The sequence below is a fragment of the Neolamprologus multifasciatus genome, chromosome 3 (assembly GCF_963576455.1).
Source record: "Neolamprologus multifasciatus chromosome 3, fNeoMul1.2, whole genome shotgun sequence".
In the NCBI taxonomy this organism is placed as follows: Eukaryota; Metazoa; Chordata; class Actinopteri; order Cichliformes; family Cichlidae; genus Neolamprologus; species Neolamprologus multifasciatus.
In genome coordinates this window covers 6,946,226-6,963,287 of record NC_140441.1, presented here as the reverse complement: position 1 = coordinate 6,963,287, position 17,062 = coordinate 6,946,226, and the positions used below count along the sequence as shown (strand labels likewise).

Below are 17,062 nucleotides of genomic sequence, written 5' to 3'. Positions count from 1 at the left end.
TTTCACTTTTACCAATGTGCAAAAACATTCACTTCATTATCTGCTCTGTGCAAACATCAGCCTGATCATGCAGGACTGAAATCACTGGATCACAATGAATCTGAAGACAGAGAAAGATCCTTTTCTGGTTTCAGGGTCAGACTTAAAAACCTTGAGATCAGGCTCCACAGAGTTCAGATGGAATCTCCTGTAAAGAGTGTCAGCTAATGTCACACTTGGATCTGATGAGGTAGCTCTGATTTCTGGACCTGCAGTGAATAATCCTGAATGTTACATTTAGGAAGCTGCATGTATAGATATGTAAATCAAGTTTATGTTTTTTTCCTTTGAGGGATTTTAATTCTCTAAAATGTTATCCCTGTTACATTTTAATCTTTGTTCCCTTAGGACACAGTAGTGTTTAGTAGTTGTACTATTAAAGTTATAGGAATGTCTTTTCTTTCTTTCTTTTTAAACCAAACTGGTATTCTATCAAAAATCACATATGGATATGTAAATCATTTGTTTTATTTGAACTTTTTTAGCTTTTCCAAAATAAACTTATTTGTTATGTATTCATTGCATGTTTCACCTCAGTTAAATTTCAATCCTTCATTCATATTTAAACTTTTGCTGTGGTAGAATCTTCCCTTAAATCCTTTTCTCCCAAAACAGCAAATAATTACACAGCAGTTACTCTTAAAACTTCCAAAATGAACTAAATCTGTCCACCAGCTTTGAAACAACACCTGCTGTGACTTTATGTCCAGAAAAAAGAAACTCAAGCTGAACTGGTTTTGGGCTGTACTTCCATGTAATACCTTTTTTTTTTTTTTTTAACCAGAAGATGGAGCAGTGAGACTGTGTAACCTTAATTTAATTAGGGAAAGAACACAATATTCACAGTGGCAGCAAAGAACTGTTAAAAGTTCAAAACAGCAACACACATCAGAACCATTTTAAAGATCACAGGTGACTAATTTTAGTTAATTCAAATCCTATTAAACATCTATTTTTGGCTCCTTCTTTCACTTCAGTGTATTTACTGTATCCTTGAAGTCCACACGTTATTTTTTAATGAATTCATTTTGATCCACATGTTCTGCAGCTGTTTTCCTTTTGATTTGAAGTCTGTATTATGAAATCCTGATAATGTTAAAGCGTTAGTTATATTTGATGAACTCTGTGTAAAGTTTGTCTTATTAAACAGTTTGGTGTGAAAAATAAAGAAATGGTCTCACAGCAAGTAGTTTGAGCCATGATTTCCGATTCAAACTAATTTAAATGTTTTTAGTGGTACATGTGGAGGTTTATCAGAGGAGGAGACTTGGCTGCTCTCGGCACGGTTCCTGCAGCTCATTAAAAACTCTGAAATGATCTTAAGGAAAAGATGTTTGATTTTTCTTAAAAACAAGATGTGGGCATGAAGTTTTCACAGAGTGTGTTTAAGATGCTTTGTGATTAGTATCTCACACATTCCAATAAAGCAGATGTTCCTGCATTGCAACAGTAGGTTGAAGATGTGTTCTTCCCCCGACCATCTGCAAGACTCTCATGCAGCACCAATTTGAAACACAGCCTGGAAAGTGTGTTCATGGCCCTACAATTTGCCTAATCACAAGAGACAAATTGTGCAAAAGGAATTGGCTGAAATGGTGAAAATGCTGTTATCTCAGGATGAAATGAGGATTTGTTCCTCAGTGTTTGGTCTCCTATGCTTATCTGTTTGCCAGATGATTTGTCCCAGCTGTTGAGAGTGGCCGGTTGTCTTTAAGGTGCTTCCAGGTAATTAAGAAGTGATTTGTCTGCAGAGGCCAAAGACAAAACCAGCCTTCTCTACTCTGTATGGTTCGTACCATTCGTTACACTTCTGTTAGGCTTGTTTGTAGCCTCGGGCATTTTTCAGCACCTCCTGTAGCGATAGCGGTGTCCTCACACTGCATATGCTGTTTGCTACCTGGATGATGTTGTCATTCACAGTGATACCTTGGTAGAGCATGTGCAGTGGGTGGTCACAGTCCAAAAGTGTGTGGTTGGATGGAGGGACGCACAGTATTTGGGTACAATTTGGGATCTGGGCATGTGCATCCACACATAGATAAAACAGCAGCCATCGCATCTTGCCTGTGTCCCAACGCAAAGAAGAACATCCTGATAATAATGAATTACAATATTCCAGACAAGAAGTAATAAATGCGTGAACGAGTTTTTCAGCATCACTCTGGAACAGGATATTTCTGATTTTAAAGATATTGCAGCAATGGAAGAAAGCAGTCTTAAATATTTTCTTTATATTTCCATTAAAGGAAAAATCCTGGTCAAAATGACTCTAAGATTCCATATAGTGTTACTGGAGGCCAAGGTATTGCATCCAGAAAAGGATAAAATCCGTAGTTGTTGATAAAATTGGCACAGAGCTTCCCCCATGCATTACCAAAGATTCACATCAAACTCATCCCATTCTTGATTACTTTAATGAACATTTTTTATTGTCACAGTTTGATTCTGATGATTTCTTCTGAACACTCCTTTAGTTTAAACCCAGTGACAGTATGAAGTTATTGTGTGGATGCTTTAAGGCATCCACACTATTGAGTTCCTGTTTCTCTTTATTCTTTATTCTTTATACTTTATACTTTATTCTTCAAGTTGCTTCCGTATGTTTTTTGGACTTTAACTACTTCCACAATTTTTGTGCTATTTTCACCGTTCAAATTTTAAACTATTCAGCTTTGTCTGTTAACGACTGCTATGACTTTTGGTATTTATTACTATTATACTTTTTAAAATATTGAGCTTTTTCCCTTTAATTTGTCCCATTGAAATGAATGGGAAACTTCTGCAATTCTGCTAAAACTTGCTTGTTTTTGTAACTTAACTACTTCCTCATACTTTCGCCTAGAACAACCATTCAAATTTTAAAATGTTCACAAATTATTGGGCTATTCATGTATGATTCAGCTTTTTCATATCTGTTACCGTTTTCATCTTATCCCTCTTTAAGTTTTGAGTTTCATCTTTGTGATTTTTCACAAAATACATGCATTGTTATGGTTTCTATGCACTTGGCTTTCAGTGTGCCACTGTAAGTTTCGCAGTCTTCTCTTCATGTCCGAAAAACTTCTTGCTACTTGCTCAATTTTCACTCAACTTCCACAAATTATACATCAATTATACATAGGTATTTTTGCTGGCTTTCAGAAAATGTCATTATCATTGTTGTGGGATTTATAGAATTTTGGCAAATCTCCTCAGACCAACACAAAGTCAGAAAACTCTCCATAGAAAGTCAATGTAGAGTTTGTTCAAAATTACCGCTTGATTTCTGTAATGAGAGGCATATTTGAATCGTCATATCTCCTTAACGAAGCGACGTTAAGACATGAGGCTTGTCCCGATATATCTTCAGACACTCCTGACGCTCACAATTCAAGAATTTGTTTCTCATCTATTACCGTTCTGAGATGAGTTACACTTGTTTGAGGGTAGGAAATTCGTCCTTCGCTCAGATTTCTTCAGCTTTCAAACTCTGGAAATGAACCACTTTTTTCTCTCGTCATATCTTTTTGATGGATTTCCAGAGAGACCTGCAAATTTCCATGACTGTTCACCAAAAGAACAGTCATCGAAAGACTGATCATTCTTTCACCGGAAAGACGGTGAAAGAATGATATCGATACTCCAAATAGATTTAGAGTTACAAAGCGTTGTTTGAGGGGAAGTCAAGTCAGTTTTCGCTTTGCCTCTACTCAGTTATGGTGGATTACAAGTCAAATATCTTTAATAATTCATATTTTAATGATAAATTGTCAACACTTGAAGATTCCCCCATCTCTTCTGAACAAAACGGTGTAAGAATGACCATTCTAGCCCCTACGGTTAGGAAATAATGGTCATTTGTTTGAGGGGAATACTCACTATGAGAAATAGACTGCAAAAAATCTGTCTCTCTTCTGCGTGTGTGTAAAACCGGCTGCACCTGTTTTGGCGGGAAAAAGTACACACCCTCTCTGATTGGTGGATTCAAATATAGCAGCTCCCAGGCTGCTTGACTGACCTACAAACTTGCTTCTCTCTCTTTCTGTGTGTGTGTGTGTGTGTGTGTGTGTGTGTGTGTGTGTGTGTGTGTGTGTGTGTTTAGTGAGAGAGAGAGAACCCTACTCTTATTTGGCAGCATCTCATTGTAGGATTTAAATTGAATATAGTTAGACTGGTTGACTGGATTAGAGCCTGTGTTTGTGTGTCCCTCTGTGCATTTGTGTTTCAACTTACAAAATTACAAAATATTTGTAATTTTGTAAGTTATTACTATTCTGCTAAATCATAGTATTTCTGCTACTTTTCGGTACTTGTGCTAAATACAGTATTTCTGCTAAATCATACTATTTCTGCTATTTTATAGGATTTGAGGTAAATAGAGTATTTCTGCCAAAACATAGTATTTCTACCAAATATAGTATTTCTAATAATTATAGTTTTTCTCCCAAATCATAGTACAGTATTTCTGCTTTTAATAGGATTTGTGCTTAATATAGTATTTCTGCTTTTTATAGGATTTGTGCCTAACACTAGGTTTACTAACCTGCGCAAATTTGCGGAACTTCCCTAAACCCAACACCCCCTAGAATTACTGGCTTTTTTATTTTCTGGTGCAAGTCCCGAGGTGTTAATCACCCCTGCTGAGATTTTCACAGGTCGTCAGCTCATTTCTCCTCCAGCTTTTGTTCTGCAAACCACCCATTATCCTTGAGGCCTGGCACAATTGCATTTGCTCACTCCAAGTCAGGCCAAACCTTTGTGTTACAACTTTCAGAAATGCCTGCCGTATCTATACAAAATATCCCACACAGTGACTGACCTGCAAATATAAAAGACACACATTCACACCTCTCTGCTATATTACATATGATATTTATATAAACCCATTTAGAATGAGCTTCATGTAAATTTACCATTCTCTATTTGTTTATCTTCTGACAACGTAAGATTACAAGTGTGCTCCAAAGCTTCCTTTCCCTGTTAGACGTGGGAATGCTGCAGACCATCAGAGAGTGCATGGTACATCAAGCCCGCAGAACAGAGCCGGACTGGAATTTATCAGTTCATGAACCGATGGCATTCATTTCAATCCTGTTTGTAAGAGCAATCATGTGTCCTGTTGGTGCCATTGTGGATTGCTGGTCAGAAGGATTTCTGGTGCCATCAAAGAGACAATGCCCCGAGATAGATTAATTTCAATTATGCAACACCTTCGATTTGATGACAGGGACACGCGGGCAGAACGGGTGAAAACAGACAAAGTTGCGGCGATCTCCGACATCTGGACACGCTTCAACGAGAACTGTGCTAAGAGTTTCACTCCAGGAGAACACATGACCATAGATGAACAGCTGTTCCCTACCAAGGTTTGTTGTCCATTCACACAGTATAACCAAGCCAGACAAATTTGGGATCAAGTTCTGGATGGCCACGGATTTGGACACCAAATATGTCTGCAGTGCATCTCCTTACTTGGGAAAGGACCCCAGTCGTCAGAAGGTAGAGACGCTGACAGAGAACGTGGTCATGAAACTGATGGAGCCGTTTTTGGATGATGGGAGAAATGTCACAACGGACAATTTCTTTACTTCACTGTCACTGTCGCACAGACTGCTGCAGCGCAAAACAACGTTACTGGGCACAGTGAACTTCCTCAACTTGCAAAAGATACTGCAAAGCGAGAGGTATTCTCCACTTCAGTGCTTAGAAGTGTTATGTGATGGCTGCGTGCAGGCAGGAGAAGGACCCAAAGTGCAGACTCCGGAAACAAAACTTAAACTCAAAACCGCTTTAATCTTAAACTCAAATGTAACATAACTGGAAAAATCAAAATAAACTTACACCAGAGGACTGAAAAACACACAGCTAAATAAACGGTAGATCGCGACAATGACAAACTGAAACACAGGGCTTAAATACATAGAGGGAGCAATCAGGGAATGGACAACAGGAGGGAAACACAGCTGGGGCAAATCAGAACTGACGAGACAAGGAAGCGTAAACTGAACACACTGAGATGAGACAGAAACCTTCAAAGTAAAACAGGAAACACATAACACAGACTGAACAAAAGACACAGACTCACATGCAGGCACTACAACAGAGGGAACAGAGACGTGGGACCAGGGCAGACACAGACTGGACACGGGGACACAGCAGACAGGGGAGACAGCAACCAAGGATTACACAGAGACAAACCATAAGACATGACTCACGAAAACCCAAAGACTAGAAATTATAAATAATATAATAAACTCAAAAGCCACGACCCAGGCATCCTAACAAGAAGTGGCGTTGTCTCCTTGACAACTTATGCACCTAAAAAAAACAAGACTGTGTGTGTTCTAAGTTCCATGCACCAAGACGTGATGATCGGTGACGACAGAAAGAGGAAACCCAACACGATAACAGACTATAACCACATGAAGGTATGTGAATGTGTGTACAATTTTACACCAGTGCTACAATGTTTTCTGATGTGTGCTACACAGGCCGATAAAAAAAAAAACATATACTCATGACTCTCTCTCTCTGCTTTTACAGTGTGGTGTAGACGTGTTGGACCAAATTGCGCGGATGTATTCCGTAAGAGCAGCAACATGCAGGTGGCCAGTAGCGGTTTTCTACAATATGCTGGACCTGGCGGCGGTGAATGCCTACATTTTGTACAAGGCATGTACAGGATGGACAGGCAAAAGAAGATTGTTTCTGAGTCTTCTAGCTCAGCAACTTCATTGCCTATTCACGCAGCTCAAGGAAATATTAGCACAGAGGCAGGCTGCTGAAGCTGCTGCAGCTGCTGTGCCAGGGACTGTAAAGACAACGCAGTGCCAGGTGCAAGAGAGCTGCAACAGGAATCGCGGCAGGTTTACCTATGCAACATGTCAGAAATTCACCTGTGCCAAATGCAGGGATGATGGACACTCTGCAAATGCTGTAAAGTCTGAAACACTTTGAAATAAAACAGACTTGTGTACCCATATATTGTGAATGTGTGTCTTTTGTATGTAGGTTGTAACACAGAGGTTTGGCCTGCCTTGGATCTGAATAAACAAATGCCAATGTTACACACACACACACACAGCAAATCTGCATTTATTTGTCCCACAAGTGGAAAATCTGCATTGTCATTGCAAAAAAGTGGACAGTGCAAGACAAAAGCAGCTAAATAAAAACTGTACAAAAAGCACGGTATAGAAAGTGCACTATACAAACAATCTGGAAACATAAATATGGACACGTGTATTCAAAAATACACACACACACACACACACACACACACACACACATATGTATATATATATATATATATATATATATATATATATATATATGTGACCTCTGTGTAGTGTCTTCTCTGGTCTGCATTCACAACAAAAAGGCAATGAGTGAATGCTCTCTTTTTAATGTCGTGGGCAATCAGCACAAAATCTCGCAGGAATCCTCCATTATTCTCAGGATTACATTTCCACTTGCAGTGTGATCGTATAGTGGTAAATTTATACAACCAAAATAGAAAAACTTCAACACCATTAACATTGCATGTTAAATTTCCCAAATGAAAGGAATATAGAAATATATTTTAAAGCTGTACATGAAACAATGTGAAATCTCTAAACAGTGTGGCACAGTCACATACCTGCATTCACAACAAAAAGGCAATGGTTAGAATGCTCTCTTTTTAATGTCGTGGGCAATCAGCACAAAATCTAAACGGGAAAGCAACAACAGAGTTAGCTAACTATGCTCCCATTTTGTTTCCTCTCTTCCCAATAAAGAAATCTCACATAAACGTGCACTCAGTTCAACATAAAGACTGGAGAAATGACCCGCAACAAATGATGTATAAACAACAAAAATAATTGGGTCAGACTGTATTACTTTAACAGCCTGCGATATGATTTTTCCTCCCCACGACATTTGCACATTCCTTACCTCGCAGGAATCCTCCATTATTCTGAGGATTACCCAGAATCCCTTGCCCCTTGTGAATGTTGCAGGGTGACTTTTTCAACAGTAGGTGGCGCCAATGTCCCATTTAGCGGGATTTAACTTCATCTCTATTTAACTATGTTACATATACACACACACACCTATATATATAGATATAGATGTGAGTGTGTGTATAACTAGACTTTATGCATATTATGTAAGGTGTGGCTATATAAATATATGTACAACTCTGTGTATATGTGTTTATGGACAGGCACGCTGCAGGTAAGGAAAGAAAGTAGCCTTGCAGGGAAGGAAAGACCTGAATCTTTCATGGTTGGGGGTTGGGGAAGGGTGTCTTTGCGCAACAAAAGCAGGAGAACAATGGAGCTGAAGACCTGTGAAAATCTCGGCGGGGTGCCAAGAGGTGTTAGGGTCGGGGGGAATTTACGCATATTCACGCAGGCTAGTAAATCTAGTAGTAGGGACTGCACCAGGGGAAAAAAGGCTCAGTAATTCTAGTGCTAATATAGTATTTCTGCTTTTTATAGGATTTGTGCTTAATATAGTATTTCTGCTATATTATAGTATTTCTGCTTTTTATAGTATTTGTGCTATATATATATATATAGTTAGACTGGTTGACTGGATTAGAGCCTGTGTTTGTGTGTCCCTCTGTGCATTTGTGTTTCAACTTACAAAATTACAAAATATTTGTAATTTTGTAAGTTATTACTATTCTGCTAAATTATAGTATTTCTGCTACTTTTCGGTACTTGTGCTAAATACAGTATTTCTGCTAAATCATACTATTTCTGCTATTTTATAGGATTTGAGGTAAATAGAGTATTTCTGCTTTTTATAGGATTTGTGCTTAATATAGTATTTCTGCTATATTATAGTATTTCTGCTTTTTATAGTATTTGTGATAAAACATAGTATTTCTACTAAATGTAGTATTTATGCTTAATCATACTATTTCTATATATTACTGCCAGGTCCCCAGGAAGCCAATCCTCTGTGAGGACTGAGACATTCAAATTTGCATATCAGGGTCTGAACGGCTTCCCAGCCAGCCAATCATATCTGAGGTCTGAGACATTCAAATTTACAAATTAGGGCCTGCATGGCTTCCCAGCCAGCCAATCATATCTGAGGGCTGAGGCATTCAAATTTGCATATTGGGGCCTTCATGGCTTGTAAGCCAACCAGTCATCCATGTCATATATCTCTAAAAATTCACATTTTTATTTTAAATAGACAACACTTGACGATTCCCCCATCTCTTCTGAACAAAACGGTCCAAGAACGACCGCTCTAGCCCCTGAGGTTAGGTAATTATGGCCATTTGTTGGAGGGGAATCCTCAAAATGAGAAAAAGACTGCAGAAATCCTGTTTCTCTGTGCTGCATGTGTGTGTAAAAGCCTGCACTTGGTGCACCAGTTTTGGCGGGAAAAAGTACATAACCTCTCTGATTGGTGGATTCAAATTCAGCAGCTCACAGCTGTTTGACTGACTAAGAAACATGCTGTTAACAGCCCCTGTTCACTTGCTGCCCTGCTGTGTGTGTGTGTGTGTGTGTGTGTGTGTGTGTGTGTGTGTGTGTGTGTGTGTGTGTGTGTGAGAGAGAGAGAGAGAGAGAGAGAGAGAGAGAGAGAGAAAGACCCTCTTTAGGGCAGCATCTCATTGTTGGATAAAAATATAATATATTCAGAATGGTTGACTGGCATAGACCCTGTGTGTGTGTCTCTCTCTGTACATTTCTGTATCCATATTTGATTTTGTGTTTATCTATTGGTTTTTCTTATTTGTTTTTTTTTTTTTCAAATGTATTTGCATTTCTTTTTTTCCACAGGTGAACAATAATTAGTTTTGACGGAGCTTAAACATGTTCCGTTTTTTTTCAGCTTGTCATTTTACTTTTCCAGTATTTTCACTTAAGTTATTACTATTCTGCTCAATCATAGTATTTGTTCTAAATCATTGTTATTATGCTATATTGTAGTATTTCTGCTAAATCATAGTATTTCTACTATATTATATTTTTCTTTCTAAATATAGCATTTCTGCTATATAATTGTATTTCTGCTATGTTATAATATGTGTGCTAAACCAGAGTATTTGTGCTGAAACATAGTATTCTGCCAAATGATAGTATTTGTGCTAAAACATAGTATTAATTTAAAATTACAATATTCATAGTTCATCACAGTGTCTCTGGTAAATCACAGTATTTCTGCTATGTTGTACTATTTTTCTAATTCTAAATCATAGTGTTTCTGTAATGTTTAAGTATTTTTGGCTAAATATATTCTTTCTGTTATCTTATACTATTTCTCCTAAATTCTTGTATTTTTGAGAAGTTATCATGTTTCTGGTAAGTTCTGCTATGCTATTGTATTTCTGCCAAGTATTATGTTTCCTCTGAGATATTGCAGTTCTGCTAAGTTATTACATTTTAGCAAAGTTCCTTTGCTTCTGCAAAGTTTTTACAATTTCTGCAATTTTTCAGCTTTTTCAGCTTCATGTTTGTTTTCATGTAAGTATCTACACTTATATTATCTATCTATACTTGGTCTGCATCCTTCGAGGCCCCATTTGAAGGCTGATTATGTCACAACATAGGCCAGAATTCATAGTGCAGTGGTGGCTGTGGCTATTTAAAAAAAAAACCAAAAAACAAACAGCAGATGGCTGAAGCGTGGTGGCAAAAAAATAAACTTTTAAAAGCAAGTATTAAAAGTTAGATCACTTACATATCTGCAAAGAACGTTAAAACATTACTGTTGGCTACATGTCCAGAAAGTTATGTATAGGGGTTGGTTTTGATTATCGATTTATCAATTAAAATCGATTCTAGGTTGGATAATGTGATATTGATTCATTAAAATCCTGAATTGATTTTTTAATATGAATTTATTTTTCCCAAAATGCCAGAATTTCAGGTTAAACTTCACAAAATTTCAACAAATAACAACAACCAAACAGCTGAGATAGTAAATGAGAGAAGGGAACACGATTCTGCACAAAGACGTAAACACAAAGCGTGGATCCACCGACGGATCAGAATCAGCGAGATGTTGCCTTTCTCTCCCGACAGCACGGACACGGTCGGGGCTGAAAGCCGACAGCTCGCTGATGTTTCGGTGGGTCCGTGCTTTGTGTTCACGCCCTTTTTCCACTAGATTCTGAAGTTGCAGGTTTTTTCTCTCTCCAAACAATATTGACTAAACCAGCAGCTGAAGAAGATCCAACCCTTCACATAAACATTGTCATGAACTCCCTCTTACTTTTGCTGTTTTGCTTCCACAACAATAAAATCACACTTCATGCACAGCTCTCTCTCTCTCTCTCTCTCTCTCTCTCTCTCTCTCTCTCTCGCTCTCTCTCTGTACTTCAAGAACAGTTTCCTGTCAAAAAAAATCTGTTTTCTGCATTATTCGCTTGTTTATTACGCACAGGTCTACCGTTGTTTACAGCGCTGTCGGCCGCTGTTCTTTTCCTTTTACCTAATTCTGAAAAGAAAGTCTCATTTTTGCTGTTCAATAGGCTACTGAACAAATTCAAACTTTTTAAAATTATGCGAAATTTCAAAACGCATAGCTGTGTCTCTAATAAAACCTCTGTAACTTTGCTCTGCTTCACTTCAGCAGCATCAGCTGATGTTCATATGTTGATTTATTATTTTAATCAATAATCTTGTCAGCACAAAGTTCTTTATTTGGAGCACAGATCTACAAGAAAGATAAGTTACTGAAACGTGCTTGTGCTTAAATTCCTTATCACTCTTTGGCAATATTGTGAGTAATGTTAAACTTAAAGATCATCTCTGCCTCCTGATCTGTTTCCTGCTGCCTGCCACTGAAGGCAGTGGGGAGAGGTAACAATTAGGCAGTGCATTTACCGTGGCATATAATGTCATCTTTTCTCATTACCCACAGCAATATCCACTCCTGCTGGGCTTAGGCTACTCACTAGGGCTGAGCAAAAGCACGATCTCCTCTAAGTTTATGCTCAGTCCTGGGTACATTCAGGAAAAGCTGATCAGCTGACTTAAGAGAGCAGGTGGGTGTATACGGCAGTAGCAGCTCAGAGAGATAAGATTGGACTAGGCCATGGAGTGCTTTAAATGCAAATAATTTTTTTTTAAAAGGAATCCTAAAAGAAATGTGCAGCAGGTGAAGTGAAACTAAAATAGGGGAAATGTGCTCAAACTTTGGAGGTGCAGCATTTTGAATCTTCTGTAGATGTATGAAGCACTGACCCATATATAAAGTGCATTACAGTAATCCAATCGAGTGCCAGATAACTGTCTCAAAGTGCCTCTGTGAAAGATTTGGCTTTATTTTAGCCAGCTGCCTCAGCTGAAAGATGCTTGATTTTACCACTGCCTTAATCTAACTGTCAAGCTTCAGATCACAGTCCACTTTGACCAGCAGGTTTGTGACAGTTGGCTTAACATACCGAGCCAAGGAATCTAAATATACATTTGGGGTCTCAGTGGGGCTACCAAAAATCATCACCTCAGTCTTTTTATCATTGAATTGAATTGAAAAAAACTTTCTCAGGCTGCAGAGAAGGGCTTGATAGAGTCAGTATGTGGTGCACTGAGAACAGAGTTAATAGTTTTAAATAAAACATGCAAGTTGTTACAGTTTCACAGAATAATGTCAGATAAGTGGATTTTTTATTTTTTTTTATTGACGCTAACAGTCCTTTAGCATCTGTAATGACACTTGTAAATTGTCCTTTTTCCATGTGTGCTCAGCTCAACGGCACTCGTGTCTGACAGCTCGGGTCGTGTCGTTCAGCCAGGGCTCAGATTTAGTTTTAGAATGCCTGGATTTTAATGGAGCCATGTCCAAAGCAGTCCAAAGCAGTTTGGCAGGTGGAATAAAACCATGAGCTCAGTTCTGTGGTCTGGCTGCATTAAAAATCTGGGATTTTGCAGTTCTGGTTAAAACTGTTGAAAACTGCTTAGCAGTGGAGGAGCGCCGACAGCGCCGAGCAGCAGCGTGAGGTTTAACTGAGGTACAGGCAAGAGGAACTTCAAACATCACAGGACTGTGGTCAGAAAACAGCATCACAAATCTCTACATTAAAAACAAAAAAAACAAAACAAAAAACCCCCAAAACAAAACATGAGATAAAACAAGATCAAGTGTGTGTCCACATTCATGTGTGGGACAGGTCACACATTGCACCACATTAAAAGAATCAATAAGGCTTTAAAAGCCCTTTGCCATGGGCATATCAGGACAACACACGTGAATATTAAAACCCCCAACAATAGGAACACAATCATATTTTGGCATGTATTCAGCCAAGATGTCAGCAAAGTCCTTCACAAAGTACTTATTGTATTATGTATTTTATTTCATATGTTATAGAAGTGACAGATTTATAAAGCGAGGCCAATTATTGTGATGTCACAATTGCAGGATGATCTACTAACAGTGTGCTTTAATCTCTCTATGAAGAAGCCACTCCAGTTCAGTAAAAATCTGCTTGAGAGCAGCTGTGAACAGCTGACTCTTCGATGTGCTAAAGAACAGAAAACATTATTTCCCATCAGACCATGAGCAACAGTCAGGCATGTAACACAGTAACACTTTTATTTTTTACATATTCAGCAGAGAGAGTTAGCTGTGTGCACTATTAAAAAAATAAGAAGCGTAATTCATTTCAGCTTCATATAAGCTGTATTATGGAGGAAAAATAAGCAGGGCTCACCTCAATCCACAGCTTGAGGACTGACTGGAGAGTTTTAGGACAGTCTCTTCAGTAAATCTAGCAGCTCTTTAACATCAAAAGACGTGTTTGAGCTGCTGCAGATGTTAGTAAATCTGACCCTAACTGTTCCTTCTTCTTTAAAATTCAAACTTAATAATGAAGCAATATTTTTAACAGGCTGTTCTCGTTTATATGACCTCCATAAAACAACAGGGTTAGAACACATTGTGACGAAATAAGATGTTTGTTTTGTAGTCCATCTTCAGCACAATGTAGTTTCAACAGGCGGACATCCGGTGTCACGTTGTTACAGAGAGACGAGTGTAAGGCTGTTCCAATTGTCAGCACAGCTCCTCTCTTTTCCTGAGATCTCAGCAGTTGTTCTCCCCACGATGACGTTTTCATCGAGGCCAAGGAAAAGAGTTTAACAAAAGGAGATTGGCGCTACTTTAAAATAACACTCCACGGGGTTACGTTGTGCAGCTGAGTCACGTGACCGCACAGCAACAAATCACAGCGGAGCCGGGTAAAGGGGGAGGAGCAAAGTGTGTGTGCAGGAGAGGAGTCGAGCAGAGAAAGCTGCTTTTTCATGAAACGGGAGTAAAGTAGTAAACTTACAGGAACATATACCACTACCAACGTTTGGATCGATATCTGCATCGATCTGCACACCCTTGTCTCCTGGATTGTAGCTGAGATCAGCGTGAACCACGTGGGTCTCTGCTCCCTGATCTGTTTCCTGTGTTTGGGAAAAACTTCCAGCTTCATCACGGAGTTTCTCTCGGTTTGTGGGCTCGTCTAAAGGTAAGCATCGAGCTAACTTTAATGCAGGTTCGGTTTATGCTGAGTTTAGCTCTGTTGAGAATAATAGATTGCTTGGTAGACATTGGAGTTAGACAGACTGTAGAGTTTGTGATTGCTTGCAACATCATAATATGGCGGTTGCTAGGGGAAAGAACACATAAAGAAAAATGCAGGGCAGGAGAACAACCAACCCCCACCACCAGGACATGAAGCCACAGGTACAAGCCTGGGGGAGCGCAACCCCAGGGTGAGAGTAGAGGAAGCTTGCTGAGAAGGGGGCCAAAAGGTTTTCGATGCGCTCTGAGGTCATAGCCAATCAGAACAAAAATCCTACTGAGGGATTTTGCAGAACTACCTTCTATTTATAGAGTTGCTAATTATTTGGCATTATTGCAGCAAACCAGCCTATGAAATGTATGAAACACATTGTGATTGACTGGGTTCCAGTGCTACACAAGGGACCTGCTTCAAACATACCACCATGCCAATCAGATTACTTCTTCTATGTGAGGGTGAAGAGGTGACTGTAATACATTTTTGTGAACTGTGTGGTAGTAAAACCAGGGAAAAATGAAACTTGACCTGTTAAATATTCTAAAGTCTTTGCTGTATAAATAGCGGTAAATTTTCAAGAGATACAGTAAATTAAGTAGTGTTAGTAGTGGGTGATATCATGTAAACGCTGTCATGATTTTGTGTAAACATTTTGCCATTTGTGAACTATAAATGTCATGGATTCTACGTTGTAACTGATGTGATGTTGTACAAAGTGGTTTTAATTTTATTTTTTTTTAAAAGAGGCAAAAATTAGTTTGTTTCTTTATTCAACTTTTTAACAGTGGTACTCAGTCAGGACATATACAGTTAATGTAAATTATTTACATGGCAGTCCGGGTCCACTGCAATGTATTGTGGGAGCGCTGTGCCATTTTCCAGGTCCACAAATCAAAATATCTTGTTAACCCTAACCCTCACGTTCGGATTTCAGAGTGCCCTATGTGTAACGTTGGTAACCAGTCTGGATTTGTTTGATTCATTTCATAGGCAGGCTTCCTTAGAGTTGTGCGAAAGAGTTAGCAAATCGTTACATAGCACGTATGTCTCCACAGTCACTCAATTCTATGTTTGTTTGCAATTTCTATAACCTCCAAGAGCCCCAACGATAATTATTAAGCTATAAAGAGTAAGTTCTGTATATGAACTTACCGGAGTGAAAATGTCTGGAGCACACCAACAGATATCTGGAGATGGAAGCGAACTGGATATCAAGCCGTCTCATGGCTGCTATCCAGGCTGGACGCCTTCGTTTTGTAAGGTCCGCCATATAAGTTCCCTCATCATGCTTCCAGGTTAGGAAAGAATAAAAAGACAAACCCTTTTTAAGCTTATTCCAGTGCAGGTCGTGTGATTGAACATTGCAGCCGACCACACAACAAGTACGAACCATGGCTGTTGTGTGTGCCTTCGCTCCTTTTTCGCTTGCGCTTTGTTTGGACCCGGAAAATGGCGCATCAGGCCAAAATCCTTTCCACGCCCACCCCCGTGACATCACCCTCCAATGCCCTATAGCGGTGACAGCTCCTCCACAGTAGCAGGTAGGATTTTTCTTTTTTGAGGACAGCTACTTTTACCTTTCAATACGGATGGTATGTTTATGTTTTGATCAAGAGCCTTTTTTGGGCAGCTGAAGAGGAGAAGTCCATCTCATGGCCAACCTCTGGCTGTATCTTGGTCATATTACCCAGCAAAACCCAGTATGCAGGTTCATCTGTAACAGTCCTTGTTCATCTGTAACAGTCCTTGTGCCACGGATCCACTGTTGCTTCTACATTAAACAGAAGAGCAGCGACATGGCTGCAGGTCTCCGCAACTCCTGCCTTACAGGTGCAGTGGGTGGCTTCAATCTTCCCTGTGATGCTTACAGTGACCCATGGCTGCAATGCTGGTTCATTCAGTTTTTGAGAGTGCAGGACCTGAAACACACACAGACAAAATTAATTTAAAGACAAGAACTATCAGCCAAGGCTGACACAAATATGTTTTATCTACTTTATCATAAATGTAACAAAGTGTTTAGAAAGGTAGCACATACATGTAATTTTTCATTTTTTTATGCACCCATCTATAGAACGCTGCATGTTATATTCTAAATCTGCCTGTTCTCTCTCAGAAACTCGCCTGCAAAAAATGAAGCTTTTGTAACTGTGGCCCCCAGATTGTGGAACTCTCTCCCTTTGAGCCTGAGATCTGTGGACTCCGTGGTTGCTTTTAAAAAAAAAAAAAAACCAGCTAAAAGCTCATCTTTTTAAACTTGCTTTTGGTTGATTTTTATTTTTAGGTTTTAGCTTCTGTGAAGCACTTTGTGATTTTTATCTTGAAAGGTGCTATATAAATCAAATTTTACTTACTTACTTTTGAGCTACTTTTAAGCATCTTTCTTTTAGTCGTTGTTACAACACAGTGTGTTTGTTTTGATTAGTTGCCCCGGAAGATGGCGCAGCGTTCCCACAATACATTGCGGCGTGATGTCAACTCCAAAGCCCTATAGAGAGAGTAGTGGAAGCCTACTGCGAA

At 39.0% G+C, this 17,062-nt stretch overlaps 1 protein-coding gene across 2 annotated transcripts in view; it reads left to right on the top strand.

Annotated features, from left to right (window-relative positions):
• The window catches only part of LOC146521314 (uncharacterized), an 87,447-nt gene that overhangs the window by 28,589 nt on the left and 41,796 nt on the right, over nt 1–17,062 (top strand). Inside the window, exon 1 of one of the 2 annotated variants that reach the window (XR_014873314.1) lies at nt 13,254–14,488. The exons of the other annotated variant lie outside the window; for it this stretch is intronic. The gene's annotated coding sequence lies outside the window, so the exon portion shown is untranslated. Of the gene's footprint in view, nt 1–13,253; nt 14,489–17,062 lie in introns of those variants that run through there. 2 annotated transcript variants of the gene reach the window in all.